General features: G+C 44.6%; 1 protein-coding gene across 11 annotated transcripts in view; it reads right to left on the bottom strand.

Moving 5' to 3' along the window:
• Positions 1-21,796, bottom strand: part of TENM4 (teneurin transmembrane protein 4) — a 2,472,585-nt gene that overhangs the window by 1,605,574 nt on the left and 845,215 nt on the right. For all 11 annotated transcript variants that reach the window (XM_069639906.1, XM_069639908.1, XM_069639907.1 and 8 more), the window contains exon 4: positions 17,540-17,649. The gene's annotated coding sequence lies outside the window, so the exon portion shown is untranslated. The remainder of the gene's footprint in view (positions 1-17,539; positions 17,650-21,796) is intronic.

Here is a 21,796-nt window from a genome sequence, read left to right as displayed (position 1 = left end):
TACTAAACGTGGACACTTGCTGAACTACATTGTATAGGACATTTGTTAAGGCTTATTGTTAAATCCGAGAATACACTGTTGCCATTGTGACTTGTTGAAAAGCAAACTGAAGATGATCCACATGCATATAGTTGGACAAACTAGAAGTGAACTCGGCACGAACCCTAGACCGAGTATCATTAACTTGTAGAGGGGCTGGACATTATGATCAGAAATTTATAAAATGTGTAACTATTTAGACGTCCAGTATCTCTCACTTCTCTCACCGAAAGGGCTGGTATTCGCTTTGATGTACTGAGGGCCAGATAGCGATCTGATAATTTGATTCTTTGTAAACTGTACAGTTATAGAATAAAGATCTGTGAATCTTTATAAGCCCATGTTTGGTGTATTTCCTTTTGGGGTATTCAGCCTCGATATTTCCATTTGCTTTCACAGGTGTTGCAAACGGGCGCTGGTAGGTGTGGAGTTATGCCAGGCAAGTGATGGCTGTGTTAAAAGCAGAAAATAAACAGGACTTGAATAACACTATGTTTTAGAGCGGGGTCTGCAACCTTTGGTTCATCGGATGATTAAGATTGATGGGAGTTGTAGTCCCAATCAGCATAGTCAATAGACAGATATCATGGGAACTGTAGTCCAAAACATCTGGAGAGCCAGAGTTTGCAGACTCCTGTTTTAGAGTGATGACTTGAAATGTGCACAAATAACACAAACGAATCTTGACAATATACCTTAACAAAAGAGTGTGATTCTAGTTTTAAATTTCCCCATACTGAAAGAAAGTCTACAATTACAAATGTGAACCACAAAAAAAAACAAATCTCCCGTGGAAAGAAAATACACCCGATTGTAGCCATTGTGTCATACGGCATGCTCTTGCCCCTTTGAGTTCCTAGACACTGTTAAGGCCACCAGGATTTGGGGTGAAAGTTCAGTGATTAATGGGATAGAGCACAACACATATTGGGGCTCATTACAAGTTGGGTGGTGCAGGTAAAATGCAAGGTATTACCGTATACCGTGGCATTACTGCACCGCCCACCTACACGTTTGCTGGAAAGTTGGAGAATTTACCTCCAGATATTCGCTGGAGGTAAAACCATCAATTTTCTGGCCAATTTTGCCAGAATTACCATCAATGTGGTAATTCTGGCAAAATGCCCACTAGATTCCTATAGACTAAAAATGAATGGGGACTAACATCCCCACCGCCACTTGTAATCCGGCAGTATTCAAGTGGCATAATGGTAATCTATTTATATAGTTTCTCTGCAGATTTACTACTGGGATACCACCAAACTTGTAAAGAGCCCCATTGGTTTTTTTGGCTCAGTTTTCCTCCCTCCTACCCAAACTCTATGGCATCACTATTTCTTCTGGTTTTAGATTGATTAACCAAGTCTACCCAAATATTGAGTCAGTCGTTATAAACCAACAAGACACACTGTTAGCTCCCAATTCCAGCTGCTCAGAGTCCATAGCTAAGATTAGTTCTTACAGCATGCAGATGGCCATCACCAGTGGTCAAAGTGTACGAAAAGAAGAAGTGGAACTCAGGGTCGGACTGCGGCATAACATTGTCTCTGGCACCAATGAAAAAAGTGGCCCACCGTTGTAAATGGCAATTAATTCTTTTGTGACATACTGTTTGAGTACTGAAGGGGGAGGTTTTTGATCAAATATGATGCAAATTGTTCATTTTAAAGAATATTTATTCAGTAACACTGGTCAAACCTGCTAGTCGCATGGTAATGTAACTTATCAAAACGGCTCACATTGGCCAAAAAAGTTGCTCACCTTGAGCAAAAAAACTGGCCCACACTAGCATTTTGCGTTTTTGGTTTGGGCATTGTCCTATAGGTCAGTCTGAGCCTGGTGGAACTATGTTCCCTGCTGGACTGACCCCATTCTCCACCCGCTCTGAAACACTTGTGTACGAGCGCGATACAAATAAAATATCATATCATATCATAACCCCTTTGCCATGCCCTCTCCCACACGCCATACAAACCCCTAAACAACTGTGCTGCTATTTAAGGGAACTCTCAGTGCAGTGGACTGAAGTGCAAGTTCAAGGTATTCCCACACTTATATTTCAAAATGAAACCTTTCTGGAACGGTTTATTTTTAAAATAAAAGTATAGGAACGGTAAAATGTAATTAGAAAAAGTAGAGGAGCACTGCTCCCGCCCAGGTCGACCACTGGCCATCACAGACCTCTGTGCGGAGTCTGCGTCAATCAAACCATACTGCCATTGAGTCATTTGCTAAGGTTGGAATCCATGGCCTGACGAGGGTCGGAGAAGTGAGAAGGCTCCACACAGGAGACCCCACCCACCTTTCCGCCAATGTGCCCAGGTTACCACCCTTCCCCCCAGCTCAGGGTTAGCACACAGAAAGGAAAAGAAAACGTGGACTTTGGTGAGCTGGCTCTTGGGCAGAGGTAGGCATTTCCGGTGCTTTGTAGTTATGATTGCATTAGCTTTACAAAGAACCTCAACAAGATGTGGTACACACTGCAGCGAAAATGCATCATGCAGCCATGTTGTGTTATATTTCCAGTATCACCTACTTGCTAGTCAAATTGACTGGTACGTGTACTGCCGGCAATCTGTCCTCTCTGCAGGACACACGGCCAAGAAGTAATCTATCCTCAGTTTGCATTACATTTACTGCAGTGATATTCACACTTTTTTACATTAAGCCGCCCCCACCTGACCCCCCCACCACCCTGGATATCCTTTGAGACTAGGGTGGCAAACTGTCCCGTATTTTGCAGGATTGTCCCTTAATTGGGGGCTCTGTCCCGCAGTTTGCAGAGTGGCTGTGCGAGATGCAGGTTGTCCCGACTTGCTTTGTTCCCTGGAGTGTGACTCTCGGGCGACAGCAAGTCGGGACAACCTGCGTTCAGCACAGCCACTCTGCAAACTGAAGTGGCCGTTTACACACCGCGGCGCTGCCACCTGCTGCTTTCTTTCTCTGGGCGACTCCGCTGCCTCTGCTCCTTTTGAGCCTGCAGGTCGAGCTGCTGCCGCTGCTGTTCCATTCTTGCTGCTCACACTCTGACACCGGTCTTCCTTCCAATGCTAATGCTTTGTTCCTGGGGTCGTGATGGTCATGTTTGCAGTTAAAAAACGTGACCATCACCTCCCAAGGACAAACCATTTGCATTGCAATTAAGCCAGGTGTTAAGATCCAATAACAAATTTTAATTACAAATGGGGCGGGCCAAACGTGAATGACACTGTGATGTCATCACCCCCTGGTGGGTAAGTGTCCCGCAAAAGGAAATCAAAAAGTTGGCCTCCCTATTTGAGACAGCCCCACAGTTTGAAGACCACTGGTTTACATCAAAGTCAAAGTACAAGAGAATCACATAATTGGCAATATAACATTTTTATATCTGCAAACTTTGCCCATAGCTCTTGTGTAGCAGCGAGAATGCCAAAGGCATGTTCCTAATGTCCCAGCATCCTCTGCTGGTGTGAGGGGCTGTGGTGAGGGATCTTCGCGTGTTCGCGCCCAAACGCAGCCCCCTAGACAAGGGTCAAACTGTTTAAGAGGACTGCGACTGCTGCGCTCCTGTGATAAATGAGCCTTGATTTCCACTGCCTGCGTCCACACAAAGTAGATATTGTCCTTGGCGATGGCTTTGAGAAATGACACCGGAGGGACTCCGTTATTGTGCAGGGTCCCCAGTGTGACACGCACGCCGCTGCAGAGAGCATTGACGAGGCGCTCTAAAGATATGCAAGCACAGGCCATGGGGCTGCATCAAGAGCTGGCCTTTCAATCCCGGCGTCCTTGCTGTGATCTCCTACACTGGTGTGCTACAACCCGAGGGCAGCGCGGGACTTGCCCATAGAGGTCTTCAAAATGGCCGCTCTTCTATCGGCTGCCAGCAGGGGCACTCTTTTACACGTGAAGGCGGTAGAGCATGACTACAGGGGAAATTGGGGAATCGATAGCTCACTTGCTTCAGTCTGGCCGTGAAGAATAGAACTATATGCAATCCGTATACCGGGGCACTGTGCCACCATTCACACGTGTGCATTCTCACATTCTGCACCTGGTTGGACTGATGTTGCACTATCATGCACACGAGAAAGGGGTGCAATCAAGCAAACACATTTCCCTCTGGACCGAATCCACTCGTTTTCATTTGCTAAACATTGATGACCTGGGCCTGGATAACTTATATTGCTGATCGGCCGGATTCACAACCAATGACAAGTAAAACACAGAGCAAAGGGTGCTCTTTTTCTATTGGGTGACATTTGCATTGCTGGGGGACTGAGTGCCAGTTCAAATGATGTGCTGCCAGATCCTTGCAAACTATAGGAGCATGCTCCCCGCACTAATGAATGATAGGGTACCAGCACCCCACTGGACGCTGGGCATGCTCTGGGCTGTGATTGGCCCTTGAATATCTTGCCACAAGACAATCTGTACAAAAAGAACATGTCGGTTCAATTTCAGCTGGAGAGATAGAAATGCAAGCAGGGCAGCGGCGGGTCAGAACACTGAGGTCCCGCTTTCAAAAAATGGACGAAAGGATTGCAAAGGAAGGAAGGATGACAGAACCCAGAGAATCGCATCAAAAGAAGGGTGCCTCTGAAGGAGACTCGATGAAGCTTTCAAGGCACTTGGACCACGAAGCACCTTTACTTATAAACGGAGTCAATTAATCAACACCTGTCCCGTTCAATGAGTCAGAAATTCACAACCTCATTCCTTCATTCATCGTTTTGCTTTCCAGTTCATTGCATTCCTCGCGTATGACCTCATTAACTCACTTGCCTCACTCGTGTCACTTTTCCTCCTTGTGAAAACCTATCCACCCACTAATTGCCTTTATCACCCATTCATCCATTCCCTAGCCATTTCCTCATTCACTCACTTACTAGTTCACTCCTTTCACTCGCGTATGCTCTTAATTACTCCTTCCATTACTTACTCATGTACTTGCACTTACACTCATTGACACGTGCCTATTCACTGATCCATTCAGCCTCCCATTCCACTCTGGGTGCTTAGTTGTGTGCTCACCAGCATGGCCGCAACATCAAATGATCAGAAACCAATCTTTCTCTGCCCCAGCGTGGCAAGGCCCTTTACAAGTGGCTGCACAGCAACATGTTCCATATCACCAGCACAGGTAACTTACCGACAAACACACAACGGAGCGCACCAGCCCCCCTCCTGCCATCACAGGCTGGTGTTGCAGGCAAACACTTGCACCCACAGGGGAGGCAATTGCATGGTCTCTGCATCTGCGTCAGGGCACCTTCTGTTCTAGGAAAAGACAGCGGGGGCAACGCAGTGGTAGTCACAAAGGCTTTCTGCTTGGGGCCTACACACATCCTACATGCCTTGCGGCTGTCTTACACAACTCCACCCCACGATCTGGGGACGATCTGCATCCTCCTCGTCCTAGTTCTGAATATATCTATGAATTATCTAGCAAAGCCTCACAGATAAAGTGGTGGTGGAGCTGCCTAGTTATCAGATCCTTATATAGGATTGGGCCCATGAGGGTTTCCAAAGAAAGGAATACGCTTGATGAATAAAACCTTCAAGCACAGACGTGCTGCTCAATACTGTTTTGTTTCCAATTCGAGCACGTTGCACCAGAGCTATCCTCTGGGCCTGGGAACAGGAAGAAAAAACCTATTCAGGTAAATATCCATGAATCTAAGGTGCATGTTTTGTGTAAATAGTGCAACTAACAATTTCAGGTAGGTTTGGATAAAATTACATTTGTTACCAAATACAATCATCTTTCAGTAGATTTCATCTCTTCCTTGGGTTGAAGATGGCATATGATAGACACAATGGATAGCACTAAATCCACAATATATGATGTCCTTAGTTTACAAAGGCGGGTCAATAGACTCTCCATTGAAGCACAACGTCGAGGAAAGTGGCGCTTCTCTGCTATGCTGTTGCTGTCGCTGAGGATAGAAAGCTTGCAGAGAGAGGAGAAGATTTGAAATATGCTTTGGAGACATTTCATCGGATTGTCAACCCCACTAGCTTTGAATGTGATCCACACCGAGCGTGGATTGCCCACAACAGAGACATGGTAAGTCAGAAGATAATATTGCAATTGGAGTTGTCCTCTCGTTGGAAATTGATTGGCTTGTCGGATCAGGTAGCCCTGGAATACATATATCTCTGCTAACTGCTGTGTAAGAAAGCAGGTCAAGGACAGAAAGGCAGTGGTGAGGGAATCCATCTCATCAATGTCTGGTAGAAGTGGTCTATGGGTGACGGTGGACATTAGTAGTATGAAGTACCATCAGCGGATAAAGGTCTTATATGGAGGTGAGGACCATCTATTCCAATACTGCACTCTATTTGTACCACATTCTGTTTTGGGCCACTCCACACTATCCAGTGTCCTTTATGCCCTAGACATCAATAATTAGCAGCAGCTGGATTACAAAGTGCCATTTATCTGCTCATGCCCCTAATGCACTCGCCAAGACATGTACACTTCGTACTACTTTGGAATAAGGTGGTTGTATGTACATGAGATCTTACAGTGGGACTTTCTATGTGTACTACAACCTTGGATTGCTGGTAAGGGGTGGCATGGTTTTCAAGGGCTACTGCTTTCATAAGCACTTGTGCTCTAGAACCTTTAAGCGTCTCATGTGCTAGATGGAATTACCAATAATGATCTCAGACACAAATAACTGGAAAGACTCAAAGAATATGGCAAAGCAGTACTTTATTATCAGCATAGAAATAAAGTAGGGCAATCTGGGGAATAACAGGCAGTAATTCACGCACTCACACCAAAATGTGATTATTCAAAGGTTTTTTTTTATACCTCGATATGTGTCATCTATGATGTCATCCTATGTGGCAAACTAAAACATATTGAAGGGAAGTATTGGTTAAGGGAACATATTTACATATATATCATATAAGGGTTAATAACTTAATTGGCTGCCCCTTATCTGGTGGGCATACATCAAACTACCCTAAATACGTATAATACTGATTATAGAAGAAAAATGGCAGTGGGTTGGCTCATGCAACATTTTATAGCTTGTTGCTACATAAACCCTCCGATTGGTGGGCATGCTTTCCCAAACTTGCATTTTTGGCTCGTTAGCAGAACATAAGCAAACCGAAACTCAGGTGCCGCGAGCAACGTCAAACTACTCCCTACTTTCCCAATTAGTCCCTAGTATCTCATCGGTTAGGCCCCAAGCCAAGGCTTCTCCTTTGTAGTTGTCCTCGAGGGAGTGTAGGCACACTATTATCTTCGTTTGGACTTAATGAATGTACCTTGCTTTTAACTTCTGAATCACGTGTGAGGAGACCATACATTTGTCCATCTCAAACTTCTATTTACTGCTATTTGATTCAATTGAATTGGGTGTCATTACCCTTCTTCGCCTCTAGAGACATGCACACTTCATCTTACATGGGGTTTCTGCATCTTTAATTGTCAAATACTTGGCTCTTGCTGATATTTTCTCCTTCACTTAATCTGAGAGATATGTGTCTTACGTACATGGCTCATCCTTTTAATTCTCCTTGTGCTTTGCAATTATTCCTTGAAGTAGCATCCTTGATCCCAGGCCAATAGACTCCTCTTTATTCCTCACAGAAAGCTGTTTCCCAGCATCTCCTGCAACATAGACACACAATCTAAATGTAAATGCTGATATGGGTCATTGGGTTTAGGAATTGCTACTCTCACTGTTCCCAAAGTGTACCGTGAAGTACATTTCTGGCACATGAAGCAATTCACAATAAACAGTGCCACATGTTCTAACAGATTTGGTGAAAAACAACCTTCTAAAATGTTTGCAGCAAGACTCTCTCGAGTCGTATGCGTGGGGTAGTAAAGCTGCTCCAGTGCTACCCTCAATAATGCTAGAGGCATAACTGGCTTTGCAATGCTATCCTGCCTCCAGATTGCCTCGGTGGGGGATACAGAACACCTCTTCTTACTCCCTAAATCTTGCTCCTCCTGTGAGGCTCGACCTTGAATTTCAATTAACTGAACAATATACAGCATGTTAAATCCCTCCTTTACCAACATGCATCGTCCTGTCAACACTTCTTACTTCAAAATCAGAAATATTTGGGAAGTATGCTGACTTTTTGGCTTTTAAATCTGCGGCTTAATTTCTGTGTGGAATTATGCCTGCTTTTCAGTATGTGCTGTGCATTTTACGACTGAGATAGTCAATGGGAGCCTTAATGCCTCATTAAGCTTATCCACTAGGGCCACATGTTGCACTGGAGTGCCGTCAGCACGGAGGAAGCCCCTCCTTTTCCAGCGTGACAAACCTGTGTGCACAGTTGATGTCACATAGGCGGAGTCAGAGTACACCAGTCCCTTCCTCGTATCCTTGGAATGCAGTGATAAGCACCACTAGTTTTGTAGCCTGTGCTGAGCAATGCAAAGGCATTCTCGCGCTTGTAATTACTTCAAATTCATCCTCACGGTTCAGCTTTACTACTGCTGATCTATTATGCTTTTCGCCAGTAGTTTGATACATTTTTGAAGAACCATCAATAAAAAGCACCTCCTCCCCGTCTCTGCGAGCATTTTCTCTAACACAGGGAATGTCATCATAAAATTGAGTATACATTGTGCAATCATGTACATAATTATCCTCCCCTACTGGTTCCGCTATGAATGTTGCTGGATTCACTGTTCTGCATCTAACAATTTTGATCACAGGGTTTGTGATAATGACCTCATAACATGATGCTCTTTGTGTAGTCAACATACTTTAAGTTTCTCTAAAATGACAAACAATGTGTGCTCAATAAATAATGTTACTGAACACAGCATTGTAATACTTAAAGTTTTTCAGTTGCAAATGCAGCAGCAGCCTTGTCTTGTTTTCAAGGGTAATGCCCTTTCCTAACTCTCACTGTAATAGTATGTGTCCATGTCCTAATGTTTTTTTTCTTCTGAGAACTGCTGTCATGACTTCTTCATTTGAATGAGAAAATAAGTAAAATTCTTCATGATAGCCTGGAATTCCTAGCACAGGGGTTGTACTAATTACCTTTTTTAATTTCTCAAATCCTTCAATCAATTCATCTATCCATGTTATATTACTGTTGTCTACCTGTGCTTCTTTAAGTCCTTTTAAAAGTGGTTGAATATATGTGCTGTAATTGAAAACCCATGCCCTGCAATAGTTACATAGGACTAGAAACTGTTGCATTTCCCTCACTATTTTAGGTTCTGAAGTCTTCATACTTGCTTCTGCTCTTTCAGGTGTCACTTTTCACCATTTTATGAGATTAGCTGTTCTATGTATAGGACCTCTTCCTGAAAATATTGCAGGTTTTCTTTGTCCACTTCGGATCCTCTCTCTGCTAATATGGTCATAATTCGTACTGAGTCTTCCCTGCACCTTTCCTCTGTCTCTGCATACTAATATGTCATCTACATAATGTATTATTGCGCTCTCATGCTGTACATTACCCAGGTCCATCTGAAGGTCCCTCTTAAAGATCGATGGGTACTCACAGTGCCCTCACAGTATGTTTCAGGCAGATATTTCTATACAAAAGTGGGTTGGTCTTTGCAACATTCTATAGCATGTTGCTACATAGACCCTCTGATTGATTGGCATGCTTCCCAACCATGGACCTTAGGCTTGTTAGCAGCATGTAAGCAAATCGAAACTCAGGTGCCCCAAGCAACGTCAACTACTCTCCACTTTCCCAATTAGTCCACTGTCTCTCATCGATCAGGCCACAAGCCAAGGATTCTCATTTGTAATTGACCTCAAAGCCTGCTCACTGCTCTGGGACATTAAAGCCAGTGCAGGTACACTATTATCTTGGTTTGGGCTTAATGTTTAGCCCTTGTTTTCAACTTCTGAATCACGTGTGAGGAGACCACAAATGTGTCTATTTCGACCTTCTATTTACTGCTATTTGATTCAATTGAATTGGGCGTCATTACCCTTCTTGGCCTCTAGAAACTTGCTCACTCCTTCTTACATGGGTTTCCCACATCTTTAATTGTCTAATACTTGGCTCTTGCAGAGGTTTTCTCCTTCACTTAATCTAAGAGAAATATGTCTTACATACATGGCTTATCCTTTTGACTCCCCTTGTGACTTGCAATTATTCCTTGAAGTAGCATCCTTGATTCCAGATCAAGAGACTCCTCTTAATTCTTCACAATAAACTGTTTTTCCAGCATCTCCTGACTCTGCAGCCGTGGTCTGTCTCTGAAGTAGCTTGAATGGTTTTAATACAAGTTCGACATCTATCTTTCCATCATGGCCACTCTAGATATGTTATGTTTTGCTCTGCAGCAAGCTTCTATATGTCTCATCTACCTTGCGTTTCAGCGTATTTACATTTATTAATCAGCAGGTTACTTTATCTTCTTTGCATATATGATTTATTCATATTCGATTACATGTTTCTCTTGTTAGTTCAGTAATATTCTTTGAGCATTTGCATATCGATTCAGTAAGTCTTTCCTCTATTTTATTTTTTTGGGCCCCCAAACTCCTGCACTTCTCCCTCTGCCCCCTCCCCTTCACTTACCAATTTTGTCTTGCATGTGCACGGTAGGATTGCCACAAGGCCATTATAATCATTATTGTTGTTTTGTAGTTTTCCTTTCCTATGTCTTCGTCCCCCCCATTTGTCTTGTTGCACTTGGAAGCACTTGTGTATAGGCGTCATACAAATTTCCAATAAATAAAATTAAAATAAAATGACCTCGCTCTGCTCTTGTCAGATTTCACTTATATCTCTATGATGTGCAATGGTGTGTCTGACTAATCCACTTTCGAGGCACCAGTGGTCCAGGGATGATTATCTGTTTCTAAACCATCAATCAACCCCACACCTCTAGTACACCAGAAGAGATCCAAACAGATTGAAAACACACGTCAATTATAAACCTCCTTGTCCAAATTTGGTAATGTGGACCGAACGGCAGGCTTATCTTTGCATGGTCGTGGATCGTTGGTTAGTTAGAACACCGCGAAAATTCAATTATTACCCAATGACAAAAGGGATTGTCCAGTCAAGGTTGTATACAAATATCTATTTTATTATTATTCAACAGACAGTTCTAGCACACTACAAAATACAACCCACCCTTTAAAGACATTGCAGAGGACAGTTTCAAGAAGGAAAAGGGATGCACTCTGGATACTGACTGAAGGGTAGTCAGTAAAGTAATTAATCAGAATAGTTCAAGGATACTTGGTTTTAGCACAAAGGGAGCAATGGGTCATAATATGTCACTAGGGGCCGTTGGAGAAGGACCAGGGGGCAGAACCACAATGTACCCTGTGCTTTTAGAAGTTCTTGGTGCTCGACAGTGTAGTCTCTGTTTCAGGGCGCTTTGCACCTTCTCCGTCTGAGTTCAAGATGGGATACAGCTGCAGGTATCAGGCAGCAGGAAGTTTGGTGAGCAAGGCTGGATGGATGGCTGCAGACTGGCCTACAAGGTGGCTCGAGGTCAGGAATCATTGTCTCAGTGCTGGTTGGTGCGTCTGAAGCACTGGTCGAGGTGTCATGGATGGCCTGAGCAACTGCGGCATGACAACAGTCAGGGGTGCAGTCGGTTGCAGCTCGAGGGGCTCGACTGGCTCAAAAATGTGCTTAAGGCAGACACTGGTTGATGCTTCTCTGTGCACTCCTCCAAGCTTCTTCACTGGGCTTGTGTCGTCCTTTATGGTGCTGAGGAGAGTGTTGCAGGCAACAACCTTGTCCTTGGTTTGGTTCAGAGACACTCTGGCACTTCCCACCTAGGACGTTTGCCAGGGCACTTTGCAGCTTCTCCGACTGAGTTCAAGATAGGATACAGCTGCGGGTATAAGGCAGCAGGCAGTTTGGGGAGTGAGGCTGGATGGACAGCTGCAGGCTGGCCTACATGGTGGCTCGAGGTCAGGAATCGTTGTCTCAGTGCTGGTTGGTTGTCTGAAGCACTGGTCGAGGTGTCTTGGACCACCTGAGCAACTGCGGCATGAGAACAGTCAGGGGTGCAGTCGGTTGCAGCTCGAGGGGCTTGACTGGCTCAAAAATGTGCTTAAGGCAGACACTCGTTGATGCTTCTTTGTGTACTCCTCCTAGCTTGTTCACTGGGCTTGTGTCATCCTTTATGGCGGACGGCCCAAAGCTGAGAAGAGTGTTGCAGGCAGCAACCTTGTCCTTGGTTTGGTTCAGAGACACTCTGGCACTTTCCACCTAGGACGCTTGCTTGCAGAGCCTAGCAGGGCACGATGTGTGCTGGCTGGGTACGGGCTCTGAGCCTGTTTGGTGGGTCCCCTGGATTTAGTATCTCTCTTGTTTACTAAACATTGCTTCCCTCTTGGAAATCCTGGCCTTCCTTCAATGGCAGAATCTGTAAGGCTGTACCATCAGCCAGGGTCCAAATTAGTTGTTCTTGATACTTCCTACAAAGTCTTCAGATCATCTGCCAAAAGAGGGACTCAACCCTCTTTTACAACCAAATTGGCCCTCGTGATTGGTGCAGGCTAAGCCTACCTTAATGAAACAATGAGGGGTCCACACCAACAGTCTTCTGTTATGCGTGAGGTCATAACCAGAGTGCTTTGCAAGAGGAATGGTAAAGGAGTGAAAACAGGTACTACTCAGTCCCACCCATCTTCCGGTCTGCTGTGGATCAAAGGGTCTCTCTGGTTAATAGAGCTCTCTGATCTTCCTGATTAAAGGCAGGTCTCCCTTGAAGTTGTGGCAAGAACAGAGTTTCTGTCTCCATCAAATCACAAACTCCTACCCTCTGAATGGGATGCCCCTGCGGCGGTTGCCTACTATAGAAACATATACCAGACATGACTCTTCACTGCCCTTGATACTGAGGGACGGGAGCTGGCTTCAGGTTGACACAGTGCATATCAAAGGTTGTTGGGGGCTTTCCCATCTTTTGTTAGCCTCTGCATCTATGCCCCCATGTGGGCCTTTTTGAAGTATACTCAATTAGTATGCTAATTATGTTTAATTTCTGCCACCATTCTGCCAGGACAGCAAATGATAGGGCGGATCAATGGAGCCTTTGTTACTTAATTAGGCTGGCCATGGCAGGGGGAAGTTTTTGCCCTCCCTCTTTTGAGATGCCTTGATGTACTCCTGCATGTCACATTCCAACTAAATGTGACAGGGAGCACTGCACCAGTAGGCTGTGTCCACCCAGAGCCCACAGGTCTATGTGTATGTCGTGCAGTGAGCATAGGAAAAGATGTGCAGATTAGCCTGACACTTTTTCCAGAGGTTGATCTACCATCATTCAATTTCATTTAAAATTTCAAAAAAGCCTAGGCGAGTGCACACCCACCGTTTGGATGGTCAAATTCCTCACAAGTAGACAATTCCTGTCACAGACTAACTGCCTCACACTCGCAAGTGCTATTATTAGCAGCAAACTTGACTATTGTAACACACTCCTCATGGGCAACTCAGCAACCAATTCAGCTACACTTCAACTCCTCCAAAATAAAGCCCTGCATGCAGTGCTGGGCCTACACCGTTCTAACCACATTTCCGCTGAGAGACGTGAAGTTCAGTGGCTTCCCATTAAAGCCTGTATCGATTTTAAAACATTGACACTGACATATTGATGTATCTACAATAAAGTCCTGCTCTTCCTCAACAAGAGTATCCACCAGAAACAGTATTTGCATCCCCTCCAGTCCGCCAATAGTATCTCACTAGCCACGCCACGCTTCAAAAAAGTCAAGAGCTGGAGGTGTTAGCTTTGCTGTAACTACCCCCAGACTCTGGAACACTCTACCCCCACACATCAGGGACGACTGTTGCTAGAACACCGTCAAAAAGCTGGTCAAGGCATGTCTTTTCAATTAATATGATCAATGACACACCTTATTAACAATGAATTGCTCCTTTACGCAATTCTTGCTCTCATTGATTAAATATGTTGATTGTGTACAAACGTTGTGACACACCTGTGTTTGAGCGTTACAAACATGCTAAAAATAAATAAATAAATAAATAAATATACAAGGGCTAAAAGAGAATGGCCTCAGATTACTTCAATACATATTTCAATCCTAATGTGTGCTTTAACCAATCATAATATCCTCCTATTAATATATATGGTATTTAACTTAGCTATACTGATGAAGAATTCAAATAATTTACCTGCCATTACCCGTTTCCAAATATTCTCTATTGTTCAAAAAAACAATACGTGACTCTTCAAACTTGCCAACTAGCGGTCATGATTTTTTGTGGAAAAAAAAATAATTCAAGGCATAAACCTTATTCAATGGAAAATGCTAGTTGTTTGACTTTTGTTTATATATTCCTTTCAAACACTCACTTTCTTTTTGATCTGGCTATATTTACCGAAAAGTAACAATCTGATATTTAACGTGTCGCGTGGGAAAGGGTCCCTCGCCATAGGCAAGTTTTAAGAGCCACACAAAATGAGACATTTAGAAAAGGGAAGTGACAAGGGCTAGTCTGTGACTTAATCAATGGAAGAAGGTTTTAGGATTGAACTAAACAAGTTTGATAGTAATGACCTTGATAACCCGGTACAGTGGCACAGCGAGTAGAGCGCTGGCTTTGACATCTGTGCAGAGCCTGCTAACACAGGTTCGAATCCTGGCAGCCTTTCATCCTTCTTAGGTCAATAAAATGAGCACCACACACCGTGGGTAATAATAAGCAGCCCTCAGATACCTGAGGGTTTGTAGCATATATAAATGCCAAATTATTATTATTATTAACAACACCAACGTGGCGGCGATTGACAACTTTTCTTTTTTTAAAATATTTTGTATTAAAGTTTAAGCATAGACATGGATAAAGTAACAGTAGGTCATGAACAGATAAGATATGCAATACATTTAAGCAAAACCTGCTATAAAAAGATATAGGGCCTACTTCACAGAAGCGATTTATAATGGCAACCCCCATCGGAAAATGCTCTGTGAATCGGGGCCATCATCTGATGCAAAGATCTCTAGGGTAAATGACGAGATCATCAGAAATATAGCATTTGGTAACAGCTATCGAAACAGAACTACACCCCATACGGCGATTTGAGTTGAAAACGAAATACTAACACGATCGATTAAGAAAGAGGTAATGGGACAAGGGGGGGGGGGCGGATATATTTAACTCGCTGGTTCCTATCCAAGAAAAAAAAAGACATCAAATTAAAGCCTTACATTGTGGCACTGCACATAACCACCACATTTCCTCCAGTACCTATGCTGCCATGCCACGGGAAGCTTGCCAGCCAATGGGCTCAATACAATTTCACAGCAAGCTCTTGCAGCACGCGTTTGAACCAAATGTGTAAAACATAACTCTCGTGATTACACACACGCTTTCTTCCTGGATCCGGAAGCAATTGGGGTTCAGACACAGGTAGGGGCGGTGCCTACACAAACCTCCTGCACACGTGAGGTGCACTCGCGCATTTCCTGAAGCAGACTGCGGTGTAAAGGGAGCGCGGCTGTCGCCTCCCTCTGCCTTCAAGTCTCGGTAATGGAATGATCATTTACCAGAAAGCACCGGTGTAGGCTGACGTTTGCTGCTTGACTTGACGGGTGGGTGCCGGTGGAAATACCTGGCAGATAATTACTGTTGCAATAACCTGGCGGACTTGATTATTATGCGCAGGTCAGCTGCGCGTAGGCAATTCCCTGGGTAGGTGCAGCGGCACCCCGTTCACCTGCAGACGACGCTCGCGGCATCCATCATGCGCGCGTTAGCTTGCGGGGGGGTGGGGTGGGGTGGCATTGTGTTTCTAGTTATCGCAGCCTGGTGCGTGCCCGCCTCGGACTCCTGATTAGGACAGAGTAGGGGCACAGATTTGGTAGTCGTGGACTAAGAACTAAAAAGACACACGTGCAGAGTCGCAGGATGTCCAGGGTATGGGCATATGACAGTTCTGCGTTTTGTTTCTCTGTATGTGTGGGTTTTACACAGTGCAAACGCAGCTAGCATCGTATTAGAAGCATTGGCAATGGCAACCGTTTGGGCTTTTGTGTAGGCATGGGAAAGGCAATTGCCTGGCACTGACATAGTGTTACTAACTGGCTATTGATGGCAGCAGGTGCAAAACGATGCAGGTATATGGAAATCTAATGGCAGTGCAGGACATAGGCCTAATACTTATACACAATGAAACATTTTTGGCTTTTTTAATGCTTCTTTTTAACAGGACTTTAGTAAAGGACACGGGCGGGGCTTATAAATAGAGTGGCTAAAGCCAGACCTGTATCAAACATTTTTATTACACCAGTAGCGTATTTACAAATCCAAGTAAGTCAATAACTAAAAAACACTGGTAGGCACTTTGAATGCAAAGTTTGATGGTAAGGCTTTAATAAAGTGAGTTCAAAGAGTTCCCATGAGGAGGTGTTTTGTGCGGGCGGGGTCAGGAAAGGGGTGGGAATGGCCATAGGGATTAGCATGGCCATGGGCAGTCAATGTGTGTGCAAATAACCAAACAACACCTACAAGCTGCGTGTCCCTCCTCATATGCCATTTCTCCCGGTCTATACACTAATGCAATAGTTTCAACTTATATGTGGAGCCACCTAATAGCCCAAACTGAAAAGGAAAGGCACTAGCATCTCTGGCATGGAAAGGGGCATGTTGGCAGGTACAGCAAAGTAGTGACATGCATTCTAGTTGTCTCAGAAGGTAAAGCAGAAGGAATGGGGGGGGATTATGTTTTATAAAGTGAACTATTTGCTGAAAGCACTAACCGATCCCCACTTTCACATACCACTATTTTCCAGAAGAATTCTTTTTCTATTGCAAGAACCACTCTTTACAGAAATCTATATTATCTATATTTCATTCTGTGCCAGCCTTCTCCATTATACAATGCATGAGGTCTGCTCGAAACTCTAACAGTTTGTCCATTTACAAAATTGGGCTGTCCTAAAATTTGATCTTGGTGTATTTTGCAACTTTCCCAAACTTTTGCATTGGTTTCTATGCCAAATAAAGAGTTTCGAAACACACATCCAGGCAAAGTCCAGGCACGCACTCCAATGGTGGGACCATAGAACGTTGAGACGGGTGCATCTAAATACGCTGGGCGTAAATGTATCCTAAACACGCACCGGCGTGCACGCAAGACAACTAGGATGTGAACTCAGACAAACCAAGAGTGCATCCATGTAATTAAGTCTCTAAATCACTAAGGACCTAATTCACAGAGCGTTTTCCAATGGGGGTTTGCCATTATAAACCACTTCTGTGAACTAGGCCCTAAATATCATCCTTATTGATCAGATGCAAGATTAAGAGATATATAGAAACACTATTGTACAGGCGCGTTATAAAAGACTTGTGTCATATCATATTATAGTTAACAGCCTTCTCTGATTGCTGTACCCCAGGTTCACATCTCCACACACCCCTGTCAGAGACTCCCGAGATTCTATCAGACATCCCCCCAATGCAAACATTTCTAAGGGGAATCACAGTAAGATATACTTTGCATACCGTCACCTCACAATTATCTGGAACAAAAGTCACATTTTAAAAGAGAATTGAAACTTACATCTTTTTAAAGAGACCTGTCGATTGGTTAGAAATTCTGCTGTGAGTTGGGAGAAGGCCCACACTCCACACTCAGGTCAGTGGCTTGTCCTGCAGCCAATAGGGGACAGTCTGTTCAAAAACATAAAAAAACGACAGTGTGACTATAGAAAAACAAATATGATACAATCTCATTTAGGTACACATTTGTAAAAGTGAGAAAGACCAACAACAATAAGAGACCGAACAATCAAGCGGAAAAAAGCAAGAGAAAGAACGATCAAGAGGGTGAGATGGGATGGAAACTTGAACTGGAGTGCGGCAGAGTGCGGCAGAGAATCCTATGCGGCGGCAGGCAGAGCAGGAGGTCAGCGTGTCCAGGAGATCTTTGTGGTGTTGGCATGGTCACGGTGGAGGAGTGGTAGAGCTGCTGCTCTTTCCCCACTCCCTTGGTCCTCTTTAACAGCGCATTTTGTCACCATTGCAGAGGCCCCTGTGGCTCCCCTATTGTTCTGGCTGAGGGCGCGTCACCACACCCTCAACCAATTCTCGGCGGCTGCTTACTGCAGCCACCCATTCCTCCAGTCTTACCGGCGCCACCCGCCCTGCGCACCTAGCGGTCCCTCCACTGGGGCAGGGGACCCGCCTACAAGGGCTCAGCAGGGAGGCAGTGCCAGTCAAACAGGAGAAAAGAACACAGACACCTTCTTTTGGAACTATATGGCCATGTTTAATTCTTTAACATTACTAAATAGAATCAACACATCCAAGTATAACCTGTAACCCTGAAAATACCAAACTGCATGATAATAACAGGTACATCTTAAATTGATAGAAACATATTTACAGTGGTTCATCCTTGTGACAGGCGGTGCAGGTGGAACCGTTAACTCCACCCCATGGGTGCTGTACAGCAGTGAGGTCTCCCCTACACTGTTGGGGACCTCCTCGCCATACTCCTATGTTGGGAGGCACCCTATGCTTGTCCAACACCTTTTGCCTCCGGGCCCCACACCCCTTTTCCGTCCACTTCCCATCAGACTCCCTGCCGGGCTTAAGCCACCCCAGTGGGAGGCAGACCGTGCCCTCGCCATGTACCTAACCAGCCTCAGGCTCCCCCCGGGAGCGGCGTATCATTGACCACATGGTCCACCCCCACCTGCCTCAGGACCTTCAGCCAACCGGTCAGGGGTACTCCCCTCGCTAGTGCTGTGCGTATCACAGCCAAAAAAGTTCTCAAAGAGCAAGTCTGTTCCTTCATCTAACGAATGCACTCCAATGTGATGATAATTCTCTGTCCTTCTCACCAATACATTGGCCACTATCTGCCGTCGACCTTCTGCTAATTGGGCCAGTTAACTGTTTAGTTTGCTCACTGAAATGTTCAGGGGAATTGCCGACACCAGAACTCCCCACCTTGTCCTCAGGATGATTTGAGACCAGGCGATCACTGGCCGTGGTCAAACAATGCCCAACCAACCGAACAGAGAGACCAGTGCTAATTGAAGTTCCTTCCACCCCATGTACAGGATCACCAAATCTTGCTTGGGCAGCCAATGTTTCGCCCTGTATTCTGCCATGATGCTGCACACTTGGCTTATCCTCATGCCCCCCTTTCCAATCCAGTGTATCGCCGCCACTATGTGCCCCGCGCACCCTATGCCGATCCCTCACTCTGCTTTCCATCCACCTTACGAAGCAGTGACCTATCACCCATAACACATGCGTCAGTGGCACCCTCTATAGATAGACGAGAAAGACACGTAATACACAGTAAAATCAGAAACCATCATTCTGTCAGTCAGCAGCATTAATCTTGTTCCCTCCCCCTAGACCCCCATACTTTCCTTTTCCTTGCTACTGTGACCCTCCTGCCCCTAGCAGGCCAAGTGCAGCCTTTTGTACCCCTTGTAGGCCCCGGACTTCCATCTACCGAGTTTCATGTTCCCCCACCTCTTGCAGCCCATGCCTTGCCGCCGTTGTGGCCGCCCCGAATCGGAATGCATGAGGAGCAAATCCTAGCCCCATATCCTGGTGCCATAATACATCTCTGAAAAACAACACAGAACTAAAATCTTGAGGCACCGGATTGATCCTGGTGCCTGAATAGTCCCCTGTTCCCTTTGAGTGCGATAAAACTGCCCGGGCGGCGGCAGGCAGAGCAGGAGGTCAGTGTGTCCAGGAGATCCTTGTGGCGTTGGCATGGTCACGGTGGAGGAGTGGTAGAGCTGCCCCCCAATCCCCTGGTCCTCTTTAACAGCGCCTTTTGGTGCCGTTGCCAAGGCCCCCGTGGCTCCCTCATTGTTCTGGCTGAGGGGGCGTCACCACACCCTCAACCAGTTCTCGGCGTCTGCTTTCTCCAGCTGCACATTTCCCAAATCTTGCTGGTGCCGCCTGCCCTGCCCACCCTGTGGCCCCTTCACTGGGGGAGGAGACCCACCTCCACAACAGAAAGAAAGAACGAGAAAGAGAGAGAATTCCTAACGGGTAAGAGCTTTAGCGGGTTGCATGTCTTTATATCGAGATGTTATATAAAGAATGATTATATATCGTAACATTTACAACGAAAAATGTTATAGTAAATCCTCTTTTTTCTTTCTTTTTTTGGGGGGGGTCCCCTCCAAAACTCCATTTCTGACACCTTTAAAACCCACCCCAACCGTTTCCCAAAAATATTTAACTCTTTACCCCACCCCTAAATGCATTTTCTATACAATTTTTCGATATCAAATAGTGGATACTTGTTCTTTCTATATAAAATATTCGATATAAACACTGCATACCGTTTTAGCGTTATAGATTTAAACAAAGGCTGAAAGCGGATTGTTTTATAAACATTTTCTAAAAGCCTACAAATAGCTTTATCGTAGCCTATGCTTATATTACCGGATATGTATTTTTACATTGCTTGCCATTTTTTATGTTTCAGGCAAATTGGTGTTTACACTTCTCATTTGTTGAACTCTGGAATTCTCAGCAGAACCTCATTCTTGTCTACTTCGGGTTTTGAAATATTGGTGAGAATAAATAAGCCGCCACAGGTTGTTATAGTTACCAACATCACACATTGGACGAGCACACATTTTGAAAGCTTTCAAGCAAATTGGCAACATTTATTGCTGTAACAGAAAACAATGCTTTCTCTCCTTTTTGACAAGGTTCAGCGATGGGTGGCCCTTTGCCCAGCAGTGTCTGCTCTGGCAGAGCACCGACCGAGCACAGAGCTCCTGGCAGAAGCATTACACCGAACCTGCACAGTGCCACACACCAGGCAGCCGAGTATTGACACAGTGAACAACTACACTCTATAACGCAGGCCATACATTCTGCTTACAATATAACCAGTAGGGATAGAAGTCACAAGACTGCTCTACTGGGTTATCTCGCTAAGCACTCCCCCAGTGAATGTCAACAGGGCACCCCCACGCCCAAACATAGGAGTATTAAAGGGACTCATTAAAAGGACATTTGTTACAAAGTTGAAAGTATAGATACAAATATATATATCATTAATGGCATTTAGTAGGTTAGTCGATAACGTTTACTTCGACCACAGTTTGGTCGACCTTTGTAGGTTGCACAGCCTATATATATATATATATATATATATATATATATATGTATATATATATATATATATATATATATTCTCAACGTGAACAAACAAGTGGTTTGTTGCCGCGAAACGCGTCGTCGTTTTTCGTGTTGCTATCTCTGTCCTGGACATTATATTAATTAAAGCTACTTTCTGTGCCTGTAACACCCTGGCTTCCTGTTTCTATGTTTGGAGATGACTGCTAGCCTCAAACTTCTTCCTGGAGTGCCATCCACTTTCTTTGTACTTTTGTACAGAGACCTTTCTAAAATATGTGAACAAGCCACTGGTTAGTGGTGAAACGCGTCAGGCTGCCGTCTGGCAAAGCATATATTGCATTGGGAGAACACTTTTTATCTGCTGCATTTCTAAAATAAAGGCTGTTATATTTCATACAACCGAAGATGCAGTGTTTTGCTGTTGGTTTTCCGTGATGATTAGAATCATTCAAACACTTTCTTGTTCGTGGAGTGCTGCTCGCCTGAATAGTTTCTGCAGAAGCTGTTTGTTTTTTTAAATATATATATATATATATATATATATATATATATATTTGTGTTTTGTGTGCCTATGGGGTAGGAGTGGGTGAAGGGTGTGGTGCAAGGAACAGGTGGATCCCCCAATTAAAAAAAAGAAAAAATGAATATAACCTGCAAGGTGTAGCCAAGCTGTGGCCGAAGTAAC

This window comes from Ambystoma mexicanum, chromosome 7q (assembly GCF_040938575.1).
Source record: "Ambystoma mexicanum isolate Mex_15411 chromosome 7q, UKY_AmexF1_1, whole genome shotgun sequence".
Lineage (NCBI taxonomy): Eukaryota > Metazoa > Chordata > Amphibia > Caudata > Ambystomatidae > Ambystoma > Ambystoma mexicanum.
Note: the sequence above shows the minus strand (reverse complement) of the source record. Positions and strands in the feature narration are given on the sequence as shown.